Source organism: Danio aesculapii, chromosome 3, assembly GCF_903798145.1.
Source record: "Danio aesculapii chromosome 3, fDanAes4.1, whole genome shotgun sequence".
NCBI lineage: Eukaryota > Metazoa > Chordata > Actinopteri > Cypriniformes > Danionidae > Danio > Danio aesculapii.
In genome coordinates this window covers 59541450-59549629 of record NC_079437.1, presented here as the reverse complement: position 1 = coordinate 59549629, position 8180 = coordinate 59541450, and positions in this window count along the sequence as shown.

Here is an 8180-nt window from a genome sequence, read left to right as displayed (position 1 = left end):
GCTGGTCAAGCTGGTTTTAGCTGGTCAATTTTTAGCCTGACCAGCTAAGACCAGGGTGGAAATGGCTGGAAACCAGCCTGGAAATGGCCAAAACCCCTCTAAAACCAGGCTGGTCAACCAGCTAAAACCAGCCAACCAGCCTAGGCTGGTTTAAGCTGGATTTTTCAGCAGGGAAATCTCATTTCGACACATATTTTGGGAAAACGCTTTGACATGTTTCAAAAATGTAACTTCGAACAGTACACAAGGGTTAAAAATGAGTCCCTCTGTGTTGTACAATAAGATGCCTCACAGTTCTCCAGTCAGGTGTAAGGCTGTTGTTCACACCAATTGTTAGGCTTCTCACACGGAGATATCCTGCAGTTCCAAGCCCGCTTTATCCATTTCCATCCCTGTTTGTTTCGAACCGCAAGGATTTTAAGCAGCTTTAGACAGCCAGACCAGGCCAAGGTGGTTAAACCATAGTACACCGTATCCTGTTTATAGAGTTTAAGAGCACAGAATTAGACAGCTATTTTCAGATACGCAGAAGAAGCGTGATTTCTCCTTGATGAACTCTCTCTGCGTGACCCGCGGGTGACTCACTCACAAACACACACGTATGCAGGAACAAATGCCAAGCCCACCCATGATTATGAAGGATCAGCCTTCTGTTGTTGTATTTCATATCGGGCGCTGAAGAAACACCTCAATTTACTCCTCAAGATCCCCCTCCAGCGACATTCCCTTCTTTTTTTTCAAGACTGAAGCAAACAAAGAAAGAAAGCTGATCAATCACATAAATGAATTACAAGCTTTTAAGAACTACCCAGGAGGAAAACGGAGGCGTTTATACTGATGTTTTGATTTGGGAGTGAAGGCTAACACGGTTTAATCCACGCTATTAACTTCTCCGTTCATTTCCAGAGCTGGAAAAAACAAAACAAAGAAGCAATGTTTTCTTTACAGAGCCTTTTTTCTGGCCTGCCAAACAGTGAACACTTTACTGGTTTTTGATTTAAGTAGATAGGTGATATAAACCTGTTTACATTAATAGCTCTTGATAAAATGAGCCAATGTATGCATATTTAGATTTAGAAAGTATTATTGTACATATTTTTTTATATTTTCTTATAATTTTATGGTTGAAAGTGTCCTTAAATCATGTATCTAATGCTATTTTTACAATATTTTCACAATTTTTCCGATTATATATATATATATATATATATATATATATATATATATATATATATATATATATATATATATATATATATATATGGTGGATTTAGGCATGGGCAATAAGGGCGACATCTTGATAGGGGCGGCATCACTCTCGTCCGCGACACCTCCTTCTTCACATGCATCAGAGCGTCATCTTTTGCCTGGAGCGCCAGTTAGGCTTGTGCTGTTCCTAACTGGTGTTTAGCTGCATTGCTTTAATGCACTCTTACATTGGGCTCACACATATACTCTGCACTCTGGCTACTGAATGCAGTTGATCAATCACAACAGACTATAGGTCATCGGACCAATCAGCGCAGATTAGCATCGCGCCAAGAAGGGGTTTAGGAACAAATTAATAGCTGAACGAATCATATGGGAGTCTTTGGAATGATTAGGTAAAAATAAATGCATATTATAAGACAATGGATGTGTTGCATTGCCTTGCATGCATATCAGCCTGTTGTTGGAGACCCCAAAACCAAACTTTAATAATATTGTGCTATATGACAAACAAACCATACAGTGTGTATGAGTCAGGAAATTTACATTGGCCAACTTGAATTCAGAAATATGTGAAAGTACGCAGGACTTGCGAGGCAGACAGCAGGCTCCCAGACAGACTGTGAATATACGAAAGTAAAATAACTTTAAAGAAAGTAAAGAATAAGTTTCAGAAAGTTCACGGAGAGGGAGACGGCAGAAAGTGCACCCCGTTTGCTTCCTTGTATTATTTATTTATTTTGTGATTGTGAGTGAACACAAATAGCAGACCTTTAACAGTTTTCAATTCACAATCTGTGATCTGTAAAACTTTAATTTTACTTCATTTTAAGCCACTTTCACATATTTAATAATACTTTAAAATGGGAATTGCAGATCTTTCTGTCTGCTTCACCATAGTTGCATCCCAAATAACACACTATGCACTCTCTCTCTTTCTCTTTCTCTCTCTCTCTCTCTCTCTCTCTCTCACTATATATATATATATATATATATATATATATATATATATATATATATATATATATATATATATGTATATATATATATATATATATATATATATATATATATATATATATATATATATATATATATATATATATATGGTGTATGGGTTTAGTGTCATCCCAAATGGACTGATCTTTACTAACCCGAAATTCAAATGATGGCAAATGATGTTTAACTGTGGCGTTTAATGGTTGACCCACAAAGCCAACTGTGTAAAATAAATGATCAAGCTACCAAATTGACACTTTTCACACTTCCCGGGTTTCTCAGCAGCAAAATATGAATGGAAGAGTACAACAAATAATTTTTGCAGGTCTATTTGCTCAAATAATTAAAGAAAAACTCAACGATTGTGTTGTCCTTTTAGAAAAGGAAAAAAAAATGTGTGAGACTGATAACCGCAACCAAAATTATAGATGCTGCATTAGAAACACCTCTAATTAATGTAATTTATGAATTTCTTTAGCAATTTGTTGATAAAATACAAAATACAAAGTACTATAGCTTAATATATCTACCCCCCTGCTCTCCCCCCACTGAGCATCATGGACAGCATTGTGGCAGCAGTGGAGTCATTCAGGTTCCTGGGCACCACCATCTCTCAGGACCTGAAGTGGGACACTCACATTGACTCCATTGTCAAAAAAGCTCAACAGAGGCTGTACTTTCTTCGTCAGCTGAGGAAGTTTTACCTCCCAAAGGAGCTGCTGAAACAGTTCTACACCTCCATCATTGAATCAGTCATCTGCACATCAATAACTGTCTGGTTTAGCTCAGCTACTAAATACGACCTCCAAAGACTACGTCGAATAGTTCGGACTGCTGAGCGAATCACTGGTACAACCCTTCCTACTCCCCAAGAACTGTACTTATCCAGAGCGAGCAGAAGGGCTGCCAAAATCACTCTGGACCCCTCACACCCAGCACACTGCCTCTTTGAACTTTTACCTTATGGTCGACGCTACAGAGCACTGCGCACCAGAACAGCCCGACACAGAAACAGTTTCTTCCCTCAGGCAATCCATCTCATGAACACTTGATGATAATAATTGTGGAACCAACATCACTACTTGCTATACACTTTTATACACATATACACTTATTTAACAACACACTTTACATGCCAATTTGCACATAACAGCTGCACATATAATGTTGTATATAGTAATAAACACGTACATACACTTGTCAATCTGTATATTTGCACTCACTACTTCTATTTTTTAAAAAATATATTTATTATCTGTTTTTTGTCCTGTCTCTGTAATCCTGTTGCACTGTAGAAGCTCTGTCACCAAAACAAATTCCTCGTATGTGTGAACATACCTGGCAATAAAGCTCTTTCTGATTCTGATTCTGATTCTACATACGTTTAAAAAAACATCTAAGTGTTAAAAACTTTCAAGGATTTGACATTTTGATGGTCAAAATGCAAAATAAATAAAGTATTCTAACCTTAGCACCAAATAGCTCCTCTCCTTTTGCCACGCGAGCAAAGCTATGAATGTTGAGTGCCTAAAATGTTTAATATTACACTCTTCTGTTTAAATGTTGACACTTTTTTTAGGTTTAACTTGAACTATTTCTACTTCAAAATGGTGTGATTTGGATAGTACCTCGTCATTTTATTTTTTTCATAAATGATTCATTATTTTCCTAGTAAGAGAATGAATTGGTGGTTGTATTTAAAGTTCTTATTTCACATACAACCTTAGTTAAATATATTAGTTTAAACTTATTTGTTTCAGACGGTCTTAAACCTGACCGGCCAACACAATCTCACGGCAATTCGTAACTTTTTCATTTAGTGGCTAATTCGTATGAATTCGTACAATCTAATTCGTACAATTTAGTACTATTTGCTCATCCCCCATTGACAGTTGGGTTTAGGGGTGGGGTTAGGTGCCACGCCTCCATTTTAAAATCGTACAATTTCGAATGACTGAACTCATACGAATTCGTACGAATTAGCCACTAAACTGTCAAAACGTAAAATACTTATGTTTTCTCGTGAGGTCAGGCTGGACCAGCGCACCATTGGCTCTCTATGCCAAATCAACACAGCATTATCATCAGATTTATCACTAACAAAATGAGTAAATCAAGACTGCTTAAATATTCTGCAATAATCCCATTTCATACATCTTTCTTTCCACAACAAAATCAGCAACGAAGAGAAGCTAACATGGTGAATGAAGAATCAAAGAGACCAAGTAAAGCAATCTCAGAGCTGATTTCTATTGTATCTTCAATAAAACAACATTTTAGTTCTGTCAGAGGTAAAGTCAAACAGATTAGCAATAAGTGAAGCTTCTGGTGTTGCTTAATCATCCTCTGTTGAGATCTCGAGAGATTCTGTGTGTCTTATTTCAGTTTATTTCATCTTCGGCTGTGACTGAAGTCCAAATAAGACTATACAAGCTCTTTTTTAATCAAAATAAGATACAAACTTTCAGTCCGTACTCTCGGGGGATGTCATTTTAACACCCTTAAACATGCTAAAATGAATCATTTGGACAAAACTTTGCTTAATGAGATGTTAAATCAACTAGGGCTGATTAGTTTCACCTTGTGTAAAAACTAATTAGAGTGGTTTAAGGCAACTGACATTAACATAGGTTCTATGTTAATTCTTCTTGGGGTGTTCAATTTCAGCTACTTTACAAACTTTGATCAGTGTAATGCAATGGGATTTCCATGCAACCTTCTATTAATGTCAACTATTTAGGTTTCCTGGGCAAGACCAAGTGTGGTGACCCTTGGTTTAAGGCAGGGGTGCCCAATCTCAGTCCTGGAGGGCTGGTGTCCTGCAATGTGTAGTTCCAACCCCAATTAGACACACCTGAACCAGCTAATCAAGCTCTTAAGCTGCGGTCACACTTGACTTTTCTTCCCATAGACTTCCATTCATACACACGCGAATGCGTCAGACCGGAAACGCAAGGTCATGCGTCAAGTTTCGCATGTTGCAAAGTTCAAGCTTGGTGAACTCTGACCTGCGAAATCGCATCACTTGACAGCGTGAGACCAATCGAGGATCAAAACATGACCTCTCTGGGCAGAAATTTAAAACTTGGAGCAATCGCTCGCTTTTTTATGTCTAATAATCTTATTTAATCCCGCCCCTTTTCGCAGCACCGTACGACAGAATTTCGCACACACAAACTCCAATGTGACCGCAGCTTCACTAGGTATACTAGAAACCTCCAGGTAGGTGTGTTGAAGGAAGTTGGAGCTAAACTATGGACAACAAAGGATCATTCTGAAAACGTAGCCCTAAATACATTTCTGGAGATCGTGAATTATGTAGCCAGAAGTACATATGGCTGCGTTTCGTCTTTAAAATGATGCCGTTCCTTTTTCGCGCTAGCAGCTGACCACTTACCTCTGTATGAACAGCTTTCCTGCCGCTGCCAGTTTGTCCAGTGGCTCGCAGTGTATGTTGGTGGACTTGAGACACGGAGAAGAGTTGATCACAACGACAGGGTTTGAGTCTGGTGAAGAACGGTGCCAGAAAGCAGGTAAGACAAAAACAAAAGCTAAAAAATAAAATAAGTAAATAACAGGGTGATAATGTGGTAAATTCTGAAAATGTGGTAAAAATCAGGGGGCTTTTCTTTTTCTGGATTGCTTTTGAAAACACTGTCGGTTGGGATTTAGGGAATTAGGTGTCGGGCGATCGGTCAGTCGATCAGTCTGTCACTCAGTCGACAGCGGCCTCTGGTGGATTTACGAGAGAACAGCAGGCGTGAATGCCACTCGCATACCTCCTAGGATGTATTTGGTGCTCTCCAGAAATATATATACAGCTACGCTTTCAGAATGAGCCAATGAATGAGTTGACTATGGAGGGCAATGATCCTCCAGGGTCAAGTTTGGGCATCCCTGGTTTAAGGCAACTAGTTTCCTCAAAGGGTTTGAGTTCTCTTAACTCATTGGGTATTACAGTGAACAAAAAGTCCCATACATGTACAATGAGGAAGAGTACTCATTTACCATAACCAAGTCAACCAAATGTCACATAAACTCCTTTGGCTTGAGTCAATAACCCCCCAGATGTGTTCAAATGTCTGAAGATGAGACAGTGGAAACAGTCATTTTCTGACTATATAGATTTTTTGGTAACACAAATCATGCTATTTACTACTTGCTTGTTACCCTGTTAAGATATTAACTATTCATTAGTTATTCTAAAGTATGATCTTAATCTGCATCTCTAATCCTACCCAACTTCTACCTGACTAACTATTAATAAACAGCCAATTAGTAGCTTATTAAGCTGGTAGTGTTAATTAATAGTTTGCTAAAACCGTGAATTGTGACATAAACTAAACTGTTACCCTTTTTTTGACAGATCCATCTGGATATACTCATCGACACGTATTTGTCTGTTTTCAGGAGGTGTCAATCAAGACCATCTCAGTGTGACGCTGTAGGGTGTGTGTGTTTATACACACCGCTGAAGTGTGTGTGAGCTCGTCTCTATAGTCAGGGCCTCTGCGGCTCTCGTGTTTCTGCTACAGACCATCTGCTGCATGAGCCTGACGTGATGCCAGCAGAGACACAGGAGAGCAATCTGCCAAATGCACACACACACACCTAAACAAACGCACACAAACACGCACACACATACAGCTATCTTTATGAGGACTACCCATAGAAATAACTATGTTCATACTGTATATATTGTATATTCTCTCCCCCTACCCCAACCCTAACGCCAACACACACATACAAAAGCCATGCATCTGAAAAGACTAAAGCGCCTAACGTTGAACCTTGTAGCACTCCCTAGAAATGAATCGTGCTTGGGAGATACGAGTCTCATGAGTGCCTGGATATTTCAATCCACATTCAATATATCTCTCAGCCATTTTCTTCATGGAGGCCAAAACCAAATGTTTCCCCATAATTTCACCTTTTACTGGTATCGCTACTCTTGTGGTGCTCACATCGTAGGTATACATAAAAGGTATACATCATACCTGCCAACACTCCCAAAAACACCCGTAATTTCACCCTGCCCCTGGTCCTAAGCTTTTTGGTACAGTCTGTAATACCCCCGGGTCACCAACTTTGGTATAGTATCTGTTCGCAGCAGCCGTCCAAAACCCAGACCATAATACAGCTAATCGTACAGCATCAGGCAAATTCACCCTTCCTCCCCTCCCGGTATCCCGGAACTTCAGAGAAAATGTTGGCAGGTATGGTATACACACACTCAAACTACAACCGTACACATATAGTCGACAATAAATGCATTTAAATGTGTTACATTGCAGGATACTACATTAAAGATACATATATTTCATGTTAAACTTTTTATGTGACTTTCATCTGTATTTTTATGTCTGATGCAGATTGTACGACCAAGGTGTTGCTTAATTACAAACTAAATAAAAGATCCTGCATGTGAGCAAAAGTCAACCCAGGCTCATTATGGATATACCTCTGTATACATTTCTAGAGAGCACGATATAGTTGCATTTTTGTGAGGATCCACCAGAGGCCACTGTGTATGCTTTTTCAGATCTCAAATTTCTCTAGCGAGTGCCTTTCATGCCTGCTGTTTTCGCTTAAATCCACCAGGTGATGCTGTCTGACCCCACCCACTTCCCTAAACCCAACCAATAGTGTTTTCAAAAGCACCAATTGACCCGATCACCCTCTTCCCTAAACCCAACCGACAGTGTTTTCAAAAGCAATCCAGAAAAAGAAGAGCCCTCACGGCCGCCTGATTTCTACAACGTTTTCAGTTCTTACCACGTTCTCACTCTGTTTTTCACTCATTTATTAATTTTTTTGCCTTTTGTTTTACCTGCTTTCTGGAATCATTCTTTGCCGGACTCGAACCCTGTCATCACAGTCAACTTCTCTCTGCGCCTCAAGTCCGCTGACGAATGCGGTGAGCTACTGGGCAAACTGTTAAGAGCGGAAAAGCCTTCCAGATGGAGGTAAGC